At 40.4% G+C, this 25,837-nt stretch overlaps 1 protein-coding gene across 22 annotated transcripts in view; it reads right to left on the bottom strand.

The window, feature by feature from the left end:
- Hpse2 (heparanase 2 (inactive)) overlaps positions 1-25,837 on the bottom strand; it is a 705,780-nt gene that overhangs the window by 463,465 nt on the left and 216,478 nt on the right.

Genomic DNA, 25,837 nt, shown 5'->3' on the forward strand with positions numbered 1-25,837 from the left:
CAGATAAACTCTCCTCTCCACTGTTAAACCTGGCTGTGTTTTCTTCTCTCTGTACTTACTGAGGTATTCAGTTATACAAACCGAGAACCAAAATAACAGCAAACATGATCCCTGCTTATGTGTCATGTCGAGTGACCTACTGCATTATCCTGTAACTAATAATGTAAGAAGAGCAGCACAGGAGTCATTATAAATTTCTAAAACGAACAAGTAACTTGGGCTTAATGGTAGTAGACTCTGGAAACAAGTCATATAATTTTTCTAAAATTTAATTGTAAAACCAAGTAAATGAATCCTGCGGAAGAAGGGGAAGAAGGACTGTAGGAGCCAGAGAGGTCAAGGACATAACAAGAAATCCTACAGAATCAACTAACCTGGCCCTACAGAGGCCCACAAAGATTGATCTGCAAACAGGGAGTCTGCTTGGGACCGCCCTGGGCCCTCTGCACAGACGGAACAGAGGTGCGGCTGGGTCTTCATGTGGGAGTCCTAACAGCAGGAGCATGGGCTGTCTCCGACTCGCTGCCTGTCTTTAGGACCCCTTCCCCTTATTGCACTCCCTCTTCTAGACTTAATAGGAGAAGCTGTGCCTAGTCTTAATGCAACTTGATATGACAAGGCCTGTTAATATCCAAGGGAGGACATTCTGTTTTCTTAAGAGAAAGGGAGGAGGAGTGGATGGGAAAGTGGGAAGGGAAGGAAGGAGTGAGAGGAGAGGAGGGAGAAGAGACTATAGCCAGGATGTACAGTAATTAAATCATTTAATTTTTAAAAAATATTTTTGTTTGTGATTTGTTCTTCTACATGGCCTTGGGCAAGTGAATCTGTTCTGAAACATGTTTCTGTTATGTGACTCACTGTTTTCAAATAAAAACTAGAGAAAAGATCTTCATAATAAAGTTCAAAGGAACAAAAAATAAATTATAAATTAATAAAGTCTGCAATAGAGAATTATTTATTCTAATTTAAAAGAATATAATCATCATAATACATACTTTCTATAAGATGCTTATGTTTACTTGCCATTGTGATATACACATTTGCACCAATTAACTTTTACAGCCTAAATTTTTATTATATACTAACTATATGATGAATAAAATATAGAATGCACATATCTTGTACATTTTATATAGTTATATGCATATTTATATATTTATACTATATGTTATATGCTATCATTTCATCAGTTTTACAAATGGAGAGATAGACCTCATGGCACAAATATCAGGTCTAAAAACACATAGCTAGTAAGGCAATGCTGAATCAAGTTGAGATTTGATTTGGTTTGGCTTGGTTTGGTTTGGTTTGGTTTGGTTTGGTTTGGTTGTATGTATGCCATGTACGTAGGTGTTCATGTGGCTGTGCTTACGTGTGCATACATGTTTGTATGTGCACATATGTACATGGAGACCAAACACTGAAGTTTAATGCTCTTCACTCACCTTATGTTTCTGATACAGAGTCTCTCGCTAATGATGAAGTTTCTCAATCTGACTAGGCTGACCAGCTAATGAATCACAAGGATCTGCTTGTCTCCAACCCCAGCATTAGTATGATAGATAGTCTCTTCCATGCCCCGCTTAAATATTGGTTCTGGGAAGCTGAAAACAAGTCCTCATCTCATGAGTGTGTGTCAGGTACTGAAGCAATGCAGCCTTCTCCCTAGCCTCTAGTCTGAGGTTTTAACCAGAACTTCAGACTTAATATGCAAATTTTTAAGATAGTATTTTTGGATGAACATTTTGAAGTATGTACCTTTGAGTGGGCATAGGAAGAAAGATCATCTTAGAGGAATCATCCTTCATCAGCAGACCTTAAAAGGCGGTGGGGAATAGTATAAATCCAAGATATGGCAAACACACCTGAGCGTCAGTGTGTGTCTCACACAGTTGTATTTCACTAACCAGCAGCCTCTTCTATTGCTGAACATAACGACTTTAGTAACCTCAGCTTCTGTTAAGTTAATCCAAAAGTTTCTTTTACAGAGATATTCTGAGAAATGTATAGTAATAAAACACAGGACAACTTTAAGATGTTTTATTCTTCCCAATTCATTGAAAGCATCATAAAAGGCCTAAAAATTGCACGGTAGAAAGGCTGTGGTTTGTGGTAAATTTTAGGATTGTTGACACTTCTCTTGTAAAAATGTATTTTTTTCAAATTTGGTTCCTTGCTAAAGTTTACATTTAATGCCAAAGTCAACACAAGTGTATCTAATCTACTGCTTTATTGGCAATTGTATTTGCTGTCTGGTTCTATAGTTCCAATAGGCCATGATAAGTCTTATGGTGAAGGTATGGCTATTAGATAAATTTCCTCTAGACAGTAGCTGGAGTCCCAAGGCTGGTGAGGGAAATGGTAGGTGATTAGTAATACACATTCAGAAAACAACGCGAAAACTCTCTGAACTACACCTGAATATGCTAGAATGATTTCCATAGTACATGATGAACCTATGAAATGTTTGAAAATATTAGTATATTTATTGTTCAATAGATAATCACATGCTTTATAAACTATATTAAACAACATTGTGCTAAGACTTAAAACAAAAAATTATAGTTGTATTATATGTAGCACTCAGGGTTTGGGAAAGTATTACACCACTCTCAACAACTATCTAGTATAAAGAAATAGAGGGAGTGGGGGAAGGAAATAATGTATATTGTTTGTTATGTAATTAAATTTGATGCATTACTGTATATCAAATAATATGTGATTAAATATGAACATATATGTAGTGAGTTACGTACAAGTCCCTTGATAAGAATGTGACTTGAAGTTCACAAAGATATAACTGTTTCTCCTGCAGGAATAATGACGTCATGCTCACAACTTCATGGAATGCACCTACTTCACTATAACAGTTCATAAGAAGCCTCAAACAGGAGGAGGAGGAGGGGAAGGAGGGGAAGGAGGAGGAGGAGAAGGAGGAAGAGGAGGAAGAGGAGGAAGAGGAGGAGGAAGAGGAGGAGTAGGAGGAGGTCCTTTCTTACTGATGCAGTCTTTCAAGAATCCTTCCTATTTTCCAAAAGAATATTTAGCCACCAACAACAGTAATGTCAAAAGCTTTCAAAAAGTAAGAAAGCCAACTGATATTAATCTATAATAAAAGGGGATATTATAATTAGAATTTTTCCAAATTCTAAGAAGCCATGGAGAGCACTTACTGAAAGGCTAACGCTTGAGAACATTTTGCTAGCTGAGTTTACGTTCACAATATTCTAAGACTTGCTTTCATACTGTCATAAAAGCTCTTACATGGGGCTGGAGAAATGGCTCAGCAGTTAAGAGCACCGGACTGCTCTTCCAGAGGTCGTGAGTTCAATTCCCAGCAACCACATGGTGGCTCACAACCATCTGTAAAGAGATCCGATGCCTTCTTCTGGTGTATCTGAAGACAGCTACAGTGTACTTATATATAATAAATGAATAAATCTTAAAAAAAAAAAAAGAATGGTGGCTACTGTAGGAAGCCATTTCTCTAAAAAAAAAAAAGCTCTTACATGAAGCTACACACACATCATATTAGAAGCTTCAACATGTCAGTGTCAACTGCTTCTCTCTTCTAGAAAGTAAAGATTAATTAAAATTATTAAGCTATACAGTTATGGATCGCCCTGGGGCTGTTTGCATTTTTATGCTAATTCCGCTTCCCCAAGAGGGGATGCCTAGGTACTCAGGTGACTTCCTGTGAACCTTCCTCCAATGAATAAAGATTTCTAGGAACCAATCACTGGACGAGGAGTGGGCGGGACTTCCGGGTCGGAGAGGAGAGGAACAGGGGAAAGGCAGAAAAAGGCCTTTTGAAAGAAGACCGTGGGTCGACACCTCTGTCTCCTGCGCAGGATACGTGTCAACCCGGAGATCCCCTTAATAGATCTCCATAATAAACCTCGCCTTTGCTTATTACATCCAAAATGGTCTCTCTGTGTCTGGGGTCCGCGATTTCCCGTGACTTTAGAAAGGGTCTCTCTTTGGGGATCTTTCATTTTGGGGGCTGGTCCGGGATCTTCGCAACCACCCCAGACTCCGAAGACCCCTTGGAGGTGAGTTGGATGTTTGTCTGAGTGTGTCTGTGTGAGCGGCGCCGCATTTGTCAGTCTGTATGTCTCTGTTTTGGTTCTGCCGTGTGTGTATATATGTGTGTCTTAGTACCGGTCAGTGTTAAGAGAGTGGATGTGGAATCCCACTCTGTGCAGCTGCCTTTGAGATCCCTAAGGATCCTCTGGCTGCGGAAGGGGGGACGGCCAGAGGCACAAGCTGCAGCCCCTGGAAGATGTTCCACGGGCGGAGAACAGCTGGGAGAGCCCGGCTGTGGGCAGTCAGGAGAACCTGACTGTGGTTTTCTGGAACAAAGGAGACGGAGTGCTCCTTTTACCTAGGCGGGAGCGGACGAAAAATCCCACTCCGTCGGAGGTCGAATTCAGCTGCCTATTTAAGTATAGGCGCGGACAAGTGTGCTTGGACTTGTTAGTGTCTGTTGTCTATATTCTGTTTCTGTGTTTGGCGTTCTTTTTCTTTGCCATGGGGCAGACTGTGATAACCCCTTTTTCTTTGATGGTGGACCATTGGACGGATGTTAGGGCAAGGGGATACTCTGGAATTCTGTTGGGAGGTAAAATCAGATGGTTCGTCTCACCCCAGAAGTAGCTAAGGTTAAGCTGCAGTTTGGGCAAGGGTGCTTTGTTTTAGTCTTGCTTGTCTGGTTTGTTTTCTGTGGTATTGTCGAGTGTTTTTTTTGGCTTTTGTTTCGTTTTTGGACTTTGGACAGACGACTGTGTTTAAAATCTTGGACTGATGACTGTGTTTGAAATCATAAAACTGTTTGCTTTGTTCGTCAAAGAGTTTTACTTGGTCCTGTTGGTGCTTAAGTTAAAAGTTAAAAATAATTTGCTTGAGAGAAATTGTTTTCTGCCGGGGAGTTTTTATCTTTCTCTCTTGAGCCTCCTCCCCAAGGAGAGATGCCCCAGGTTGGGGGACAAAAAGAGCCCCTAAAATAGTTTCAAAGAATCTACAACAAACTGTAAAGAACTTTGTTTTGTTTTGCCAGTCAAAATTTAGAATTCAGGCTTTGGCGGTGGCCAAGGTCAGGATTAATGTTTTCTTTTTCATGGGCCTTTAAACCCAGTGAGACAGTTTGGTAAAGGGCGGCTACTGAGGTCCTGAAAGCCCAGGTGAACTGGTTACAATCCTTTTGTCAGCCACCTGGCATCTAGCACCCAGGTTCTAACCATCTCTCCATCCTTTTGTTATTAGTTGTTACTAGAAGCCTAGTGTCATTTGGAGGCTGGTTCTCTTGAGAGGCAAAGCCACCAAGTTGACACTGAAGAGAGATACTCCTTGAGGGAAAATCTAAGTCCAGAGAGACAGCTGGTAACAGATCAGCTGCCTCTCTGCTCGCCTTTGTTTCATAGACAAAGCTTGTGCTTATTTTTACAATGCCCTTTTTGTCCAAAAAAGGCCTCCAGGTTTAGCTGTGTGACTAAATGCTATTTGTCTTCTTCAGTGGACCTCTATTCTCTAGATTCCCTTCTTGTTTTCTCACCATCCCACTTGAGATGATTGTTAGTAACTGTTACAGGTCTTCTTTACCACTGAGGAAAGACAGAATCCTACTAGAGGCCAGAAAGAATGTTCCAGACATGGATGGAAGGCCCTCACTCCTGACTGTTGACTTCAATACCCCTGAAGGTAGGGAGTGCTCTGGGTCTGCCCCCAGGCTCCAAGGGTGGGTCTCCTAGGGGCTGGAAAATGCCCCACCAATCTGGCTAAGATAAGGAAAGGATATGAAGAGAAAGTTACAGAAATTTGAAGGGTTAAGCTAAGTTGCTGATAGTTAGTATAAGTTACAGAGAAAGTAAGATTAAACAAAGAGAAAGAGAAAGAGAAAAGAAGGTAAAAAAAGCAGGAAGCTAAAAGAGACAAAAAGAAGAGGAAGCTAGAGCGTTAAAGAGAGATAAAAGACAAGAGAGGAACATATACTGGCCACAGTAGTTAAGGAACCTAGGAAGACAGTACCTGGCAACAGAAGAGAATTCCTGGCTAAAGATCAGTGTGCCTAATACAAAGAAAAAAGACACTGGGTCAGGGACTGCCCAAGAAAGAACAAGAGGGGGCCACTGGAGAGCCTATTGGTCCTAGAGTGCTGGCTATGCACAGAGATAGAAGGGAAGCCCGCCCAGTTGTTTTGTGGATACAGGGACCCAATGCTCTGTGCTCCTATGCCCCCCCCAGTCGGCCAATATCCAAAGACCTTGAGTACAGGGGGCTACTGTCAACAAACAATACTTATAGACTACCCGAAGAACAGTGGGCCTTGGTGTGGGCCGGGTAACCCACTAGTTCATGGTCATCTCTGACCGCCCCTATCCCTTGCTCATGAGAAATTTGCTCTCCAAAATGGCTTGTGTGGGCTGAAGGGTGAGGCCATGTGTATGCATATCTGCAGACTGTGTACGTGGGGCTTAAGACCTGTCTCAGTATACCAGTACCTGATGCTGGGAGATGTGTGGCTTAGTGCCATTCTGCCTGGAACACACTGTTCCTGCCAGCCGGGCACTGACAATTATCACCCAATCCAGGACTTAAACTGTGATAGAGTGGCTGATGTTTTGCCTTTGAATAGAACGTCCCAAAAGATGGGACCACTGGTCAGCTGCCAAGGACTAGATTCTCCACTGGTTGGGGACAATCTGGTCACCTTGCTGCCCAATCCTGACCTGGAGCCACTGCAACATGAGTGTCAAGCACTGGCAGAAGCCCATGGGTGGAGGAAAGACCTCTGCGACTGGCTGATTGACCCCTGCTGAAAGCCGAGGCTACCTTGTCTACAGACGGGAACAATTCTCTTCATAAAGGTCAGAGATAAGTGCATGCTGCCATGAAGGACAACACAAATGTCATCTGGGATGGACAAACCTCTACCCCCCAGCACATCAGCGCCACAGATGCCTTTACCATCTCTTGGATGCCCTAGTGAAGCCAACAACTGTACTATTCATTGCTCAGAATATCAGGAGGGAAGAGATTCAGTGGCATGGGGCAATAACGAAGCAGATCAAGTGGCTCGAAAAATGGCTATGCAGGAGCCTATCCTGGTTACAGACCTGCAAGAGACAGCCACTGGGAACTGGGATTGGACTAAGGGATGGCCTCACTTAGAATGTACAACAGAAGAAAGGGCCCAAATTGCTTAAATGAAAAAAAAAAAAAAAAGACAATGGCACACTTGAGGGGAAAGCTATACTCCCCAGAGAACAAAGAAAAGACTCACTTTGCCAGATACAGAAATGGACTCATTTAGGAGATAAGAAGTTTGTCCAAGTAGTTAAGTGTATGTAATAGACTTTAAGATTTTAGCCAGAGAGGCAGTAAAAAGTATGAGGTATGTCAATAAGTGAATGCTTAGCAAGCAAACAGGGCAAAGAGACCTAGAGAGTTTAGTGAAAAGTCGAAGTGAACTTCACTGAGACAAAACCAGGAAAATATGATCACAAGTATCTCCTAGTGCTTGTAGATACTTTTTCAGGAATAGATAGAAGCTTTCCTCACCAAGCAAGAGATGGCCTCGGTAGTCATCAAGAAGATACTGGAAGAAATCTTCCCCAGGTCTGGAGTGGCCAAGGTAACCTGGTCAGACAACGCATTTTTTGCCAAGGTAAGCCAGGGTGTGGCTAAGTATTTAGAGGTCGATTGGAAATTGCATTGTATTTACAGACCTCAAAGTTCAGGACAGGTAGAATAAATAAATAAAACTCTAAAAGAGATCCTGACCAAATTGACCATGGAGACTGGCACAGACTGGGTGGCACTCCTTCCCTCTTGCTCTCTTCAGAGCAAGAAATACCCCTTCCAGATTCAGCCTTACCCCCTTTGAGATCTTATATGGGGCCTCAGCTCCCCTGACTGTATTAGATGATGTTACTGAACCAACATGTCATAGTAATAATGATTTGTATGCCAGGCTAAAAGACCTACAGGTGATACAGAAAGAAGTCTGGTCACAGTTGGCAGCAGCCTATGCCCCGGGGACCCCCAAGACATCTCATCAGCTCCAGGTCGGAGACTCGGCTACATACGATGGCACCGAACCCAGATACTCGAGCCTCACTGGAAAGGACCGTACCTGGTGCTGCTGACCACCCTGACAGCTGTTGGTTCTCAGCCCTCACCAGCCGTGTACTAGCTGTTGGGGCTGAGAGCTGGGACCTAGAGGGAAACTCAGATCTTCAAAAAGCTCCCTAGACTTAATTTCATGTTTGCCCTGGGTTCTATCAAGATAGGTGTGGGGATAGGCTTGATTTCTATTACAAATGATGCAACATTGCATATGTTAGTACTCCTAACACTTCTTGGGACTGTGCCTCAGGGATCACAATCTGTATAAGTTTAGAAGTTCTAAAAGCTAGTCATGACTTTGGTGTGTAGGTTTAGATAGTGTCCAGATTGGAATCCTGATGCTAAAGACTTAGTAAGACAAAAAAAGAGTTGAGAATTACTTAAGCCTATCTAGGTGCTGCAAGGGCAGCACAAGGACATCTGCTGATGCCCTGCAATACAAGGCTTATGGAGAATTCAGAACTGCCATTGACTCAGATATAAAAAGAGGGAAGGACTTTTTAGACCATTCAGGAGTAATTAAGGACTCCATGAATAAACTTAAGAGAAAGGTTAGACAAAAGACAGAGAAGCGCATCAGGGATGGTTTGAGAGCTGGTTTAGTAGATCTCCTTGGATGACTACTCTGATATCTTCCCTTATGGGACCCTTCTTAGTTTTGCTTCTGCTTCTGATTATAGGTCCATGTGTGTTAAAGAAACTAGTTAATAGGTTTGACTCCTACAAAAAGATAGACGCTCAACAAGGTTGGTTTGAGTCTTGGTTCACTCGGTCTCCCTGGATGGCTACCCTACTCTCTGCTATATGGCTGGGCCATTACTAATAATTTTCTTGGTTTTAGTTTTTGGCCCCTGCGTGACAAACATGTTAATTGCTTTTGTTAAAAATTGAGTGGGTGCTGTGCGGTTGATGGTTCTGAGACAACAGTACCAGTCAGTTAGGACAACTGGTGAAACCAAATACGAGACTTGATATCAAAATTCTAAGATTAGAATTACTTAGTAGAAGAAGAGGGGAATGAAAGGAAAATTATACAGATTTAAGGTTTAAAAATATGAAATTAAAAGAGTAAGTTTCAAAATTCAGACTCAGGCCTAAACACTGTGAAAAGCAAGTCCAGGCAGCCCCGCCCTGCCGCTAGGACTAACAGACCATAAAGATAAAGAAAAGGAATGCAGGAACCAGCCCGAGTTATCAGGACTGACCCAAACCATCTGGCAGAAAGGCACCTCCCCCAGCTTACTCAGAGTCACACCTTAACCAGATGTCCTTCAAACCCTGATACGCCCCTAGCTCCTAAGATCCTGTACGCTCCAGTCAATACATACTCTCCTGCTGTGCTATAATCTCACTGTCATGTTTAAATGAGCCAATCACTTATAGCCGCGCCAGAAATTAGCCAATTGTGTGTAACCGCGCCAAACTCCCTAGCCTTCCCTATATAAACCCCTGACTTTTGAGCTTCGAAGTCGACACCTCTGTCTCCTGCGCAGGATACGTGTCGACCCGGAGATCCCCGTAATAGATCTTTGTAATAAACCTCGCCTTTGCTTATTACATCCCAGAAAGAAAGAAAGAAAGAAAGAAAGAAAGAAAGAAAGAAAGAAAGAAAGAAAGAAAGAAAGAAAGAAAGAAAGAAGGAAGACCGTGTGGAGGCCGAAATCTAAGTAGGGGAGGTCCCCGGTTCTGGTGGCAGATCCGTTGGGATCCACTACCAGAGAATTTATATCTTAGGATGGCTTACAAATTAGGGTGCTAGTTGCTGCGCCTAGCGATTGTGTTACCTGTTGGTTTAAACTAAGATTGTGTATAGTGTTTTCCTTCACAGGGCAACTCAACTGGGTTCCACAGAGAAAGGTACGGTGGCTACGGGGTGCCCCAGCCAGCCACGGGAATTTGGAAGTGTGGTGCTCGCGTGGCGGCAACCCGCCATGGGCACTTAGCGAGTCAGGTGGAGAGGTTTTGAAGCTCTGAGCCACAGAGAATCTGCCAAGATGAGACCAGGCCAGGCCCGCAGGCGCCCTGCCGGCACGGTGTGAGGTGGTGCATTTACTATTCCACACAACACTATGCCTCAAAAAGGAAGCGTTACTCTTCTGCAGTAATTTCACATACAAAATATGTGGTTCGTTACTCAGAAAATCCTACAACGTACTATTTTCCAATCCATTTCTGATTACCTCCTGTTTCAAAACTCACACCCCAGTCACTGCTTCTGTAATTGATTACATTTGTTCTCACCCACACTTTCTCTCACTATTTCCCTGATGTTCTAGAGTTTTTTCTATTGATGTGATAATAAATTGATCAAAACTAACTTGGGGAAGAAAGGCCTTCCTTACAGTTAACACTCAGTCACTGCGGGAAGCCAGGGCAGGAACTCAAGACAGAACCTGGAGGCAGAAACTGAGGCAAAGGGTCATGAAGAAGTGTTGCTCACTGACATCATTCCTGCCTCGCTCAGTTTCTTTTATTAACTTCCACCTGCCCAGGGATGGCACTGACCACAGTGAGCTTGGGCACTCTCACATTTACCATTAATCAAGGAGATAATCCATCCCCCCACCCCACCCCCCACAGACTTGCCTACAGGACAGTCTGATGAAAGCATTTTCTCAATTGAGGTTCCCTTTCCCCAGGTGACACTAGCATGTGTCGAATTGTCAAAAACTAACCAGCACACCTACAGAGAACAACACCCCTAGACTCCCCTTTCATATGACTATCCATGTCATCTAACTTATAATCAGTGGCTGTCTGTAACACAGCGGCTCCAAGATATAACAAATTAATCCCCTTACATTCCAATGGGGAGTTAGGTGGGATTAATAGACAAACACGTACATAAAAATGTGGAGAGATATAGTCACGCAAAGAGAAAGTGCGGGGGTCAGAGGAGGACGGGTATTTTACACACACAACCAGGACAATCCTTTTTAACATGCTGGCAAGGAAGGAATTAGAACATAGCCACACAAGGATCTCAATGGAGAAATTTCAAGACCAAGAAGGAGCTGATGACAAACTCTATATAAACTCAAACTCCCATCTTCTCAAAACAGTAAATTGAGGCCAGTGATAATAAGAACAGGAAGGGCCAAGACAGAGGGGGAGGTCAGTGCAGGCTGAAGTGGGAGGTAAGTCACAGTTTTTAGATTAGCTTTAAAAATTTCAGTTTATATGCCAATGAGAATATTATTTTATATTTAAAATTATATACGGTACATATTAATAAAATAATGGCTATAAAAAGGAGTCTGCTGCAGAGCATCAGGAGCTGCACAGCAGTCCTCATCATCACCACTAATACACAGGCCCGTTTCTGACATACCATCCTCTACTTCTATATTTCAATGTCCAGATCACCATACTTCATCTTAGGTCTTGGAAGGCATCACTGTATACTTTCTCCAAATTAGTTTTCAACACTAAATCCTGAGTCCTCTTTCTTATTCATGAGAACTCTAATAATTTACCTACCCATGAAGCTAAGACTATTTCTTATCAAAATATACCAGTAAGAAAATATTCAAGTCATAGACTAGAAATAAAATATTCATTATTAATATGATAATGTGATCTAGAACAAACAAGACATTCTTAAAAATTAGCAAAGAAATACTACTACCTCCCAACCACCGAAACAAAATGAAACAAAACCAGGCCTTTGGACAGACACCTTACCAACAGGACCTATGAAGAGATAATCATCACCAGTCACCAGGAAAGTGCAACCATAGTGAATTCGAATGTAATATGGAGTGCTGGACTATATTTTCAAACAACCAAAGAACATACATGGGAAAACTCTAATAGAATCTGTACATTGATTATTAAATAGCACTATAATGTTAATTGGTTGGTTTTGATCAAATGTTAGCATTAGATGAAGCTATGTGATGGGAATGCATAAATTTGAGAGGCCATGACATATGCGCTGGACTTGTGATATGGAAAGAGTTAACATTGGAGGATGTGTGGAGCCATCAGAACCCTCAGGTGTCCAGAAGAATGGAAACTGAGAGCTACTTTGGAAAAAATAGTTCCATGATTTCTTAACCAAAACATTAAAAAGAATACCCTGTGTTCTTTTACTCTGCAACTAAACAGTATTAGTATTTGCATTGCTATTTAATTGAATGAATATTTAATTGAACTATGTAGGTAGAGTCATCAGTGTACTGACACAGAGTGCTTGAGAATAAATGTAGCTGAGCCTTGGCAGAGATACTGATCAACCTGGAGAAATGAGTGCACCCATGCAAGAATAGCTGACTGTTCATTAGAGCGCACGCTACCTGCTGCAGGTGTCAGCTAGTACAACATTCCCGGGCCAGCAGAACATAGTTTAAATCAGAAGTGATTAGAAACTTCTGTCTAAAAACAAAACATAACTCCTTAGGAATGATCACAGGAGCTTTATTCATCACAGCAAAAACTCTAATTCATATGTCCATCAAAAATTGTGGACTGTTTTAAATACTGTGCTTTGCTCATGAATTAGAATGGTGCTCAGCAATAAATAACAACACAGATAAGCCTCAAATCATTCATTATTCTGAGAGAAAGAAGCCAGACACACACAGTAATACTACATGACTATGCTTAAAGTTTTAGAATAGTCAAATTTAATCAACTGTGATAAAAGTCAACCACTGGTGGTTTGGAACTGGGCACGGATGAGAAGGAACGGCAGATGAGGTACTGGGTGCTCATGGGGCTGGAATAAGACAAGATTAACCATTTGTGAAACTGACCAGCCTCTACACTAGACATCGTCATATTCTACTGTATATAAGTTAAACCTCCAAAACGCAAATTTTTTTAATAACTTAAGTGTGTGCAACAGACCCTTCCCACTCTAAAGCCAACACAACATTTTAACAGCCCTTGATTAGAGCCCTTGTTACATATTTTTGAAAGTCCCATAGGATTATATCCACTTGTCCCCCTCAAAAGTAGCTGCGAACCTCTGTTTATAAACAGGAGAATAAAGGAACCACAGCACTACCATCATTTGTATTTTATACTTTGGCACATTTTTCACACACGATTTAAGAATGTACAAATAGCCCTCTTATCTTAAGGAATCCTAAGTGTTTTACAAACCTTCAGAACAGATTTTTTTAAAACTATCTAATATTTTATAGATGGAACATTTCATGCACACTAAAGTACAGCCACATCTGGCCTGCAACATGGCAGCTGTTTAACAGCCATGACACCTCACAAAAGTTTAGGACAGGAAGTGAAGAACTCTGCAGCCAACTGAGGTGAAGATGAGAGCGGCTGCAGAAGCAGAGGCAGCCATGGCTGGGGTTGGAGCACAGCCAGCGTGATGTGGTTAACACATCTGTCATAATGAGAAGCACAAGTGTCGTTAGTGGTCAGAGCCTCCTCTCACAGAAGGAGTGTTGCACAGCACGGTGACCTTTCCCTTCCACTGGGGGCAGTAGCTTATTTATTATACAACGGAAAGCATGCTCCCATCAGCCCTTTCTTTCCAGTGTCTTCTTGCTGAGGGCTCCATCGCGGTACTGCAATGCACACAAGCTTAACTGTGCTGAAGCTTGGCAGCGTCTTAATCCTGATGTTATAGGTCAAGCCAGAGTTTAGCTGAGTGAATCTCATCACAGCCAAATAGAGCAGAGGGAGTTATGGAGTCAAAGGACTGTAAACACACTGTCATCCAGACATTTTCCTGTAGATTTTTTTTTTTGAAAATTTTTGTTTTGCCAAATTAATTAAAGTTTTGAATGATGTTTTTCTGCTATTGTCTTAATATACGTACCTATGAAGAATCAGCTAGTTTGTGTTTAACCTAGAGGAAATTTCTAAATATAGAAGAGATAAGAGAAGATTCTTCACACCTTTCTGGCCAGTTCTATCTGCCTGTGAAAGCCTTTCTAGGAAGGGCATGAATAAGCCTGTAAGGGATCACCACACCATGGCTTTAGCTCCCTAGAAACTCAGGTCATCCTTCATTTAGCTCCAAACTATTACGGATGCTTAGACCCCAAATCATTTTTTCCACACAAAGTATTGAATGAGAGCTCAGACTTCTGAAAGTAATTCTCCCAACAATCTCATGATTATATGAGGATGTGTGCCTTGTATTTCAATGTGTCTCTACTGATAGTCATGTACTGTTTAAAGGCAGGTTCATATAACCCATTAGTTACAATTCTATACTAGAGAAAAAGGCACACCAGTTCAAAAGAATCTACCCAAAACTGTAGTTGTTATGGCAACTTCTGAACACAAAAGGACACTAAAGCAACAGGAACCCTATAAACTCATCCTTATCAAAGAAGTTTTTAGTTCCCTTTAATTCAACCCAAAAAGCAAATCAAATCAGGGATAAAATTCTAATTAAGACTGAAATTATAATCACTACCTATAGTTAGATCCAAATACACATGCGGGAAGTGTTTGAGCATGACTGAGGATGAGAGAAATATTAAGGAGTGATTACATTTAAAATCCATGTCACCAGGTGAGAAATATGACAGCCACTGGCCACATGCCACACCTAAAGTACTCTTCTCTGTACCATAGGATTTACATAAGGATTAACAGAGGGAGGTGGGGGAGGTAACACTAGGGCAATCTACCATAGCAGACATTAAATATGTAAAAGAAAGAAGTTGTCCTTTCAAGTTGTCTCTGGAAGATCAGAGTCAACCAATATTTGTGGACAATTGCTAGGTTCCAGATGCTATGCCTTGAAGTTTAAAATATTTCTATTTATTTGATTTGCCCGACACTCTCATAAAGATAATTGTATATATACTCTTAACATTTATAGGTGAGGAAACAAGCGTTGGACAGGAAAAGTGGTTTATGTGATGGTCAGCACAGGTCCTTTGAGTTCAATGTTCTTATTTTTCTGCTCTCAACTTTCCTAATCTTGAGACCATTTGGTAGAGTTCCTCATGCTGTGGTAACCACCAACCATAAAATTATTTCATAATTTTGCTACTGTTATGATTCAGAATACAGATAGCTGGTATGTGGGATATCTGATGTGACCCCTGTGGGGAGTTGTGACTCACAGGTTGAGAACCACTACTGTAGACCATATTGAAGTTCTCTCCATTGGGTCTCTCCCCTTAGACCTCAAGGAACCCAGTGGAGTAAGGAGAGGAAGAAATGTAGGTGCGAGAGAGGTCAAAGATACCAGGAGAACATGGCACACATACTTCAACTATGTAGGGCGCCACACAGCCACTGAAGCAGCAGCACTGGCCACTGAATGGGTCTGCGCTGGGTCCCTGCACGTATATATATGGTATCCTGCACGTATATATATGGTATGTATATACTTGTATGCTTGGTGGTTGCTTGATACTGCTGAGGACCCTGACATAGGACTGGGGGTGTCTCTGACTCTTTCATTTGCTCTTGAAATCCTTTTCCTCTTACAGGGTTGCATCACCTTGAAATTAGGGTTTGTGCCTAGCTTTATTTCATCTTGTTATGCCATGGTCAGTGGATATTCCTGGGAGGTCTGCTCCTGTCTTAAGGGAAATGGAGGAGGAATGGATCTGGTGGGAGGAGAGGTAGGGTGGTTGGAATAAGAGGAGTGGAGGGAGGGGGCATATTGAAAACAAGTGCATAAACAAAAACAACAGAGAAGAGAGAAAAAAGGCATTAAAAGAAAAGAATCTTGAAAATTTGTTGACTTAATGGCTATGGAAGATAGGAAAAAATAATTTATCAAATGTTATTCCAATATTAGATCCCAGACAAACTTGGTAATAGCAGAATCAGTAATACAGTAAGAAACAGGAACAAATTTAAGAAATAAAAACACAATAAGATGAAAGCACACCGGGATGATGACAACTCAAGAAAACCCACGCAGACATTCGGGAGAGAACTATCCACGAGGTGATCAAGCTGCAAAGTCTCACTTTACCACCATCTCTGTGTAACAGCAGCCAAAGTAGAGAACAACCGTCAACCAAAGTTGGGTGAAGTGATGAGGTACCAAGGCAAAGAGTCAGATACGTATGTAAAATGAGACATACACTCAGAGGTGCAAACCGGTCTCTAATGTTGCATAAGCATTGAGAAGATCACAGCCTGAAAAGGCAACTGAATTCCACAATTAGGAAGTCATGGTGACCTTCCAGAGTTCAGGCTCAGACATGTAATGGAAGGAGTGAATATTTCTGATAGTTAAAGGGACTATGAACTGAGAGCAAGTGACAAATTCCTCAATTGAAAAAATTAGCAGCACAAGATAAAAAAACTGAGACTTGACAATATGCTCCTGGACAATGTCACCTTCTCAGTCTGCTATTCCAATCTGTATCTTCATGGTAAAATAGTCCTATACAGCACCACTGTGCTGTAACCTGAATGAGAGAAGCTATTCCACAGGTCAAAGCCTGTTTGTTTCTTGTTTCTGTGCATTGCATAAGATATTGGTCTCAACATAGCAGAAAAAACATGAGAGCACTAGCCTTGTCCACACCACTCCTATCTGTGTTACTACAGAACTGAACTATAATTTGAACTAATAAAACTAATGTTGCTTCATTGGGACTTTAATAACTTTATTACGTGAAATAAATCACCTCGTTTTTCTAATCACTCTCTATTGACAATTTTACTAATTTGGTGAGATGATGATATTGGAGTGTGAAAAACATGTTGAAACCAGCTTTATGTCTAAATCCAGATGTTTAAACATGTTAAGCCGCTATGGAGCGTAATGACTTATACCCTCATGCAGGTCACAGTGTGTGGCTGGAGAGCACCGAGGAGACGTGAGCTCCTGTGCTCACTTTTCACTTCAGATCCATTGGCTCTAATTTGACTCAATTTACCAATGAAGTAAGTTTGATGGACTTGCACAAAACTCTAGTCAACATTTTTCACTTCATATTAAATTTTGCAGACCTAATGCTATCAACAAGTAATTTCTCAAGTGTACAGCCATTTAAAGAGCTTAGGTGATGACTATATGGACATTTTAAGGCTGAGTCAGTAAAAGAAATAAAGACACAGTAGACCTGGATTTTTTTCCCCTTTTCAATTAGAAAAATCTGCTGAGAGAAAAGGTACTTTAAAACTAACTAGTCAGTACCCAAAGGAAACTGTCAGTCACAGACAAACAAACAAAGCCACCACAAATCAAAAGTGTTTCAAGGAGCCTTGCTGATGGTACCAATGAAGACTACATTTTAAGACTAATATCAAGATATAAATTTCAGTTTGAAATGTATAAAAGTTCTATTCTTGCAAGCTACCATGCCCTGTGGGAAAGCCTTATAGAACATCCTAGATCAAGAGTCATCAAGCATTCTGTAAATGATCCTACTGCAAACATTTTACGTCTTATAGGTCATATGGTCCCTGTGACAATAACTAACGTCTGTGATTTTAATGCACAAACATCCAGACAGAATATGCAGCAGAACTACCATGACTGTGTTCCAATAAACTTTATAAACAAAGACTGCAAAAGCAATTATCCAACAATAAGACCACACAAATTACAAGGGAGGTGGGAACCAGAGGAGCCCTGCCTCATCAAAGGTGTAATGTTCTAAACAATGAAGTCCATAAAGTAAGATTGGTTATACTAAAATATAGAATAAGTATCCGAGCCCATAATAATATTAGCAGGTAATAATTAATGTGGAGGAGGTAAATTTCTCTGTACTTCTATGAATTCCTTTTTTCCAGAGTCTAAACATGAAATCATATGGGTTCTTTGTTTGTACTTTTGTTTGTTTTGTTTTGTTGGTTAGTTTTTCTTTTTTCTGGTTTACTTCACTTAATATCCTGGGGCTACAAATGATAAAATGTTCTTTTTTTCTAAGTGAAATACAATTCTATTGTGTCTGTCTATACATCATATTTTCTTTATCCATCTATCATAAATGCTTAGTTGATTCTATATCTCAGTTATTTTGAGTAGTCTCAATAAACACAAAAGTAACATTATCTCTGAGAACCACTGGTTCCATTTTCTTTCAGTTATACTAAGCATTTGTTACTTTCCACATTATGACAACAGCAACAAAACTGACAGGAAGCAATCTGAGGAAGGAAGTGTTTATTCTAGATTACAATTTGAGGGGAGACACTCTAAGAAGGCAAGGAAGGCATGGAGTACCAACTGAAGTCGATCACATTGCAACCAGTCAGAAACCCACAGTGAGACAGGAATTGGAGCCCAACTACAGAACCTCAGTAGCTTTCCCACCCTTCCTGCAGCAAGCTGCTGCCTCCTAAGCATGCACTCACATGCAGGTCACAACGCTAGTGTAGCCGGTGTTACACTGCTTTAGAGCAACATATTCATTAGTATAATTATCAGCTATTAATTTGTCAAATATAATCTTTTATTTTGTTGATGTACATTCCTTGGATACCTGATTTCATTAAGAATTTTTTTCATTGAAGGATGTTGAATTTTGCAAATATTTTTTCTGTGTCTATTGACCTTGACCAATTGGATGCTGGTAAATGAATATCTTCTCTTTTGTACTACTTATTGTCATAAATTTCCCTCATAGAACAGCCTTTGTTTCAACTCATAGATTTTGATACTATGTGTATTTATTTTCATTAGATTAAATATTACTTTAGGTTCTCATTTTTTCTTTGTTATTCATGGTACATAGAACATGGTATTTCATTTTCATAGGATTCTGAATTTTCAAAAAAATTCCTCTTACAATTGATTTCTAGTGTGATATCATTGGATCCAGAAAATACACTTGATATTATTTAAATCTTTGTGTTTAGTCTTTAGCATGTTTATGGACTAACAAATTATTTATAATAAAGAGTGCTCTGTATGCACTTGTTAAAAAATGTGGGGCTGGAGAGATGGCTCAGGGGTTAAGAGTACTGACTGCTTTTCCAGAGGTCCTGAGTTCAAATCCTAGCAACCACACGGTGGCTCATAACCATCTGTAATGGGATCTGATGCCCTCTTCTGCTGTGTCTGGAGATGGTGACTGTGTACTCACAAATATATTTTTAAAAATGTGTTTTCAGCCATTGTTGGACAGAATATTCTGCAACCTGTTCAGCAACTCTACCTTTATATTAGAAAATATAACCTGTTCACACTCAAAGTAATTTTGGTAGGAAAGAGATTATCACATCCATTTTTTTTACACTTTATTTGGTTGTCTTTGAGAGTCTTTGTCCCTTTCCTTTCTATCTTCCATTGTACTTAAGTAATCAAAATTATCAGCTTAATGCTATAAGATGTTTTATGTAAGCCTCAGGGTATCTGCAAAACAAAAGTGTACAGAGAAATGGAAAAAGAGAAAAAATAAAGTTACATTCGTTCAACTGGTATCAGCCTGGAAGGACGTTGGTTCAGAAGCTGAGTCTGTGCATGGCATCATGGAGTCTGCAATGAGGATTTTACTGAAGCAGGCCTGGTGCTCAGAACTGAGGCATCATGTGCTATTTGGTTCCCTTCTCCTCCCCCCGGGAAGGTTATTTCTCTCCATGTTTGGCAGAGTGGCATGCGTGGTGTAAGACTGTGTCTTCACAAGCTTAGTGTTACAGTCAGGTGCTATGGCCTCAGGCCTAGTTTCAGGTTGACTCTTGTGAAGACATTTCCACGCATGAATAGTGGTTCAGATTGATGTCTCTATAGGAGGATGAGCACTGCAAAGTCCTGTTCTGACCTTTAACTGAAATCAGTCTTTAGTTTATAAAAGAAATAATGGATGGTAAGCTAAGCTTCTGTCTAGAGGGCATGGTTTCTTCACTCTAGGATGAACTGCCTTCTGTATTCATTATAAGTCACAATTGTCTCCCACAGGCACAAAACAAAACGCAGAAATACATGACAAAATGAAGAGAGAACCTTTTGACTCATTGAGCCTAACCCCTTGTTGCACAGAACTCACTGACCTGACCTCCTGTTGCACAGAGGACAAAGCAGAAGCTGTACAGTTTCAGTGTCTTCCCACGGTCAAACAACAGCTTGTAAGCAGTGCTAGATCTAAACCTGGGACTCAGGGTCTAACCTCCTGACTAATGTTCTTTATATTATACAACATCATTGTCCTCTTCCCATCACTATGTTCATAATCCCGTCATTTAAAAAACATACAAGCACTTTGGAAATGCAGCTAACTTAAAGCCCTCCAAAAGGAAACCCTGGACCGCCTTCCTGCTTCCTTCCAGAATAAACATCCTCATGGTTCTACAACAGAGCTAGTATCTCTGGGCACTGGCTCCTCACTGCCCTGCCTCTCCTGGCCTTGTTTACATGTGTTTGTCTGCAAACGTTTTAATGGAATAAGAGAAAATAAGTGCTTTAATTTCCCAGTAAAAGCTGCCGTTGTGTGAGTCATTGTTTTCTTTTTTTACACTAGTAAGGGTAAAAACTTCTGGTTTTAATAACTAATACTGCTGAGTTCAATAAAAAGCACTTAATTCAATTTAAGCCAAACCTTGATCAATGCCAGCTTCTCTTGGAATTTTATCTTTGTTTTAATTTGAGTCTTCTAAGTTCAGAAAAATGAGACGTCAAGGGGAAAGGAACAGAAGTCAATTAGCTGTAGGCTTGTTTCTAGACAAAAGACATGGAAATCCAAAATTGACAGGTAACCCCCCAAATTAAAATGTTTCTGCCCCATCAGATAATCTTTTTCTGGCAGAATTAATGTTTTCATTAGTTCTAAATCAAGAAACTAAAGAATTCACAGCAACATTTGGAAAAAGATTTTAAATAAAATATTCCCAAACCAATTAGCATCAGATTTCTAGGCCAGAAGTATATTGACTTTAATGTGTTAATAATCGAAAGATACGCTACTGTAAAATTAGACTCAGAAAACCTCGTGAAAGCCTCAGTCTGTTCAAATCCTCAGTCAGCCAAAGTCTGTGGTCAGAGCCTGGGAATGCCCACAGGAAGGGAAGCAACCTCCAGGACTGTTTTGATAAAGGCTTTCTTCATTGATCCTTTTATAGTTTGAATAAAGCTCAGTCCTCAATTTGAAAACATGCACATGTTAGAAGAACTGACATATCCTATAACTGACATTTCTTTCTTAAGGAATACCTGAGAGTTCTTTCTACTGTCCCAACAAGGGCAAACCAGACTTTGCAAGGATTGTGAAGAATTAAAAGAAAAAAAAACCCACCATTTTGCTTCAATTATGTAGTTTTTCAGGGCAAAGGCTTTTAGAGCTGTTTGAAGACTCATAAAAGAAAACTGAACTCCAGGCCCAGTTTGAATCTCCCAGCACTGGGTTACTGGCAGCCACATGGCTTACCGCTGTCCATTAGCACAGTTAGCAGTGGACCAAGAAGTAAAGAAAGTTAGTTACTTGTAGAATTCTAATGTAGAATTTCATCTCCAGGTTTGACTGTAAATTAATAGACAAGATACTCATCCTGGAAGGAAAATGAGAACACATCAAAGCCAGTACTTCAGATACAAAAGACTCCATGGACTGCTAATATATCAAAATAAATGCTTTGAAAAACACCAAATATTGTACATTTTCTCCAGTCATTTACTTTTGCAGGACAAAGACTCTTCAAATGACAATTATCATAATAATATAGACATTTAATAAAAAACAAGAATGTTAGGGCATAAACTTGAAACAAAAATAAATAAATTTATTTCATACAGCTTCATTTTTATTTTTCCATTCTGCCCTAAGCTGCTGAGAATGGTATCATTCATGCACCACTGTTTTGGGACTTTCAGTTACTTTAATTCTTTTAGTTTAGTTCATTAATGAAAGTGTCAAATTCCTAGAGGATGAGATTTGGGTCTGTGAAGACAGTTTAGTTGGTAAAGTGCTTTCCATGTAAGCTTTCAAACCTGAGTTTGTTCACAGAACCCACGTTTCTATGAAAGTGCTTCTGATCCCAGCATGGGGAAAATGAAGGGGATGGCAAGTGACAGACAGACAAAGAACTGGTCTCACCAAATGGGGTGGGGCTAGGGGTATAGTTCAGTCAATGAAGTTGTTGTGCAAGCATGAAGACCTAAATCTGATCCCCAGAGCAAAGATCTAGGCATGGTGGGACCTGTCTGTAATCTGGATGCTAGGGAGGGTAGAACAGGTGAATCTAGTGATCGTGATGGCCGGCCAGCCTGGCCTGACCAGCGAGCATCAGTGCCTAGAGAAACTCTGTATCAGAAAATCAGGTTGATGGCTCTGAGGAAAGACGCCTGAGGTTGGCCTCTGACCCACGTACACATGAACTCACAGATGTGTATACATCTGCACATACATGTACACAGCAATAGCTAGATTTACACAAAAAGTCAAGGTTGGCCATGCCTGAGGAGTGACAGAGTTGAGATCACTAAAATCTGATCATGTTGTTTTCTTCAATTAAATTTCTTCATTTACTCAAGAAAAATGTCTTGGTTGCTGACTCCATGATTATGAAAAAATTAACAAAAAATTATCTCCTTAGCAATTGTAAAGTTGGTGGCTGGAGATGTGGCTCAGTGGTAGAGAACTTGCCTGCCACATACAGTCCTGGGTCTGGGTTTGTTCCACAAACTATTTATCATGCACAGTCAGGAAAGGAGAAGGTTTGGAGAAGAGCAACAAACCTAATTTAAAGATAAATTTAATATACAGGGAAATACAAATCTTGTGAGTTGTAGAAAAATGTGAAAACACTTACAGGTGGTGACTTTGAGATGTACATGAGGATATATTATAGATGAGGCTATTTTGATTTGAACTGAGTCTTAAGAGGAGTGTCAGTAAGAGCATTCCATTCATAGCCCCGAGAACTGGTGGAACAAAAATTAGTAGAAAAGTTAAGAAATTTTATCAAATGTCAAGCATATGAATTTGGACAAAGCCAAAACCATGAGAAAGAACAAAGAGCTGGGCATTTTAGTGAATGATAATGTCAGTCTTAAAAGTTAATAGCAATGCAGCTCAAATTTTAGTTTAAGAATCTCCTAAAGGTTATCACATCTCAGATTCCTGGGAGCACTGGATCTAACAGCTAGGACTGAGGAACGCTACTTCAGAGTCCTAGCTGCTGCTGCTGCTGCTGCTGCGTTCTCAGTGCTGAATGGCACTGCAGCAGTTTAACACTCAGATGAGAATGCAGCATAGATATAGCCGCTGAAACTTTGTGATCAGAGAAACACTACATTAGATTATTGTTCATTCATTTATTAGTTTTGAATGAAAATGAAATTGCCCAACTTTCATTACTATGGACCCTTAGTCTCCACTCTGTGGAACTGCAACTGTTGGTAAATAAAGAAGTAGTCCAAAACTCCATGAGGCTTTTAGGAAAGACATTTACATAAAGGGGACATGGAATGAGTCTTGTCTAGAGTAACAGACAAAAACATAATGCAACCATTGTTTGGGAAAGCCAAACGACCAAGAAGGAAACAAAATAAGTTCACTGGCTACCTCTCTGAAAATATTTTAGCAGGAAGTATTATGAATGGTAAATAAAGCATACTTGGGAAAGAAAATGAATATGAAAGCAGCCAGCTTAGAAATCTCCATCCTTCTTTCTTTTTTTTTTTTTTTATAAAGCAAAGTGGGTGTGGGATATATAGGAACTGTTTGCATTATTGTACTTCTTTTTCTTTTCAAATTTCTTTTTTCTTAATTTTTACTGGATATTTTATGTATTTACATTGTACATGTTATCCCCTTTCCCCCTCTCCCACTCCTCCTCCCCCGGCTTCTCTGAGGATGCTCCCACTCCCACCTCAACGCACTGGCATTCCCTACACTGGGGAAATGAGCTTTCACAGGACCAAGGGCTTCTCCTATAGATGTCAGACAATGCCATCCTGTGCTACATATGTGCCTGAAACCATGGGTCCCTCCAGGTGTACTCATTGGTTGGTGGTTTAGTCCCTGGGAGCTCTGTGGGGTCTGGTTGATTGATATTGTTGTTCTTCCTATGGGGTTGCAAATCCCGTCAGCTCCTTCAATCCTTTCTCTACCTCCTCCATTGGGGTCCCCAGGCTCAGTCTGATGGTTAGCTGCAAGCATCCTCATCTGTATCAGTAAGGTTCTGGCAGAGCCTCTCAGGAGACATCCATATCAGGCTCCTTGTCAGCAAGCATTTCTTGGCAATCAGCAAATGACTGGGTTTGGTGGCTGCATATGGGGACGGATCTGCAGGAGGGGCAGCCTCTGCAAGACCTTTTTTCAATCCCTGTTCCACTCTTTGTCCCTGTATTTCCTCCCATCAGTATTTTGTTTTCCCTTCTAAGAAGGACTGAATGGGTATATACCAAAAAGATGCTCCAACATATAACAAGGACACATGCTCCACTATGTTCATAGCAGCCTTATTTATAATAACCAGAAGCTGGAAAGAACCCATATGTCCTTCAACAGAAAAACGGACACAGAAAATGTGGTACATCTACACAGTGGAGTACTACTCAGCTATTGAAAACAATAACTTCATGAAATTCTTAGGCAAATGGATGGAACTAGAAAATATCATCCTGAGTGAAGTAACCCAATCACAGAAAAACACACATGGTATGCACTCACTGATAAGTGGATATTAGCCCAAATGCTCGAATTACCCTAGATGCACAGAACACATGAAACTCAAGAAGGATGACCAAAATGCGGATGATTCAGTCCTTCTTAGAAGAGAGAACAAAATCTTCATTCCTTCTTAGACATAATAACAATGTTAAGAACATATCCTTCCGATCTTTAAAGGAACTTTTAGTGTATGTGTTTGAGAAGCACTTTTAAGAACTTCATGCTAGATATTGTATTTACATGTGTCTTGATACATATACACCTGACATAGTGTGTAACAAAGCCTATTTAAATTTAAAGACTAGTTATTTAAGCAGAAGAGGACTTGATAGTGATAGAAAATAGAACACAGAGTGCCTTATTAAGAATGTCCTATGCTAGGTCACTCAATAACTCACTGGCCCATGAAACCTCATCAATAGTAATCTTTCTCCTGGTTTTAGGCTTTATGCTATAAAATTCTACTAAAAAGCTCATACCACCTGGGAAGAGAAATAATTTAAAACTCTAGCAGTTTGATCACTTCCTGTCTTGGGACATTAGTTTTCCCAATTGTAAAATAAATGTTTTTGACCAGATGATCTCTGTGATCTTCTCTAGCTATGAAAATCTAGAACTCAATAGGCCTTCATGCCAGGGGATGGGGGTAGCTTATGGCCTGGTTTTTCAAGGCTGCCTAGAAAAAGAAGCTAGAGTCGTAAGCAGCCTAAAGTACTTACAGAGAGCAAACTCTCTCCTAACCCTTAAGTTACAAGGAAAGATTTAAACATGCCTCCAAGTCTCGTGGGCAAATAATTCCCTTAGAGCTCTTGGACAACCCTTGGCTAATAAAGATTAAACAAATAAATATAAAAAATGGTTCTATCCAGCATCCTGAGAGGCCAATTTACAGTTAATGGTGGCGTTTAGGCCCTGAAAGGGTATTACCTTACAGTGTAGTAAAAGTCTCCAAACACAGCCCTCAGCTTTAAAAGATGTACAGGTGCCAAAATTAAGGGCCAAATTACCAATCTGTTTTAAATGATGGTCTGGGAATGCTCACTGTGACAAGGGAAATGTATGACAAATAATATCTTCAATACAAAGAAAGAGTCGTTTGAATTTATTAGAGGAAATGTGCTGTCTCTGGGGACTTCTTTTTTTGCCCATTCCCTAAAGTGGTAATTTTTCAAAATAGACTTGAAGATACATCTAATGCA

This window comes from Rattus norvegicus, chromosome 1 (assembly GCF_021556685.1).
Source record: "Rattus norvegicus strain SHRSP/BbbUtx chromosome 1, alternate assembly SHRSP_T2T, whole genome shotgun sequence".
In the NCBI taxonomy this organism is placed as follows: domain Eukaryota; kingdom Metazoa; phylum Chordata; class Mammalia; order Rodentia; family Muridae; genus Rattus; species Rattus norvegicus.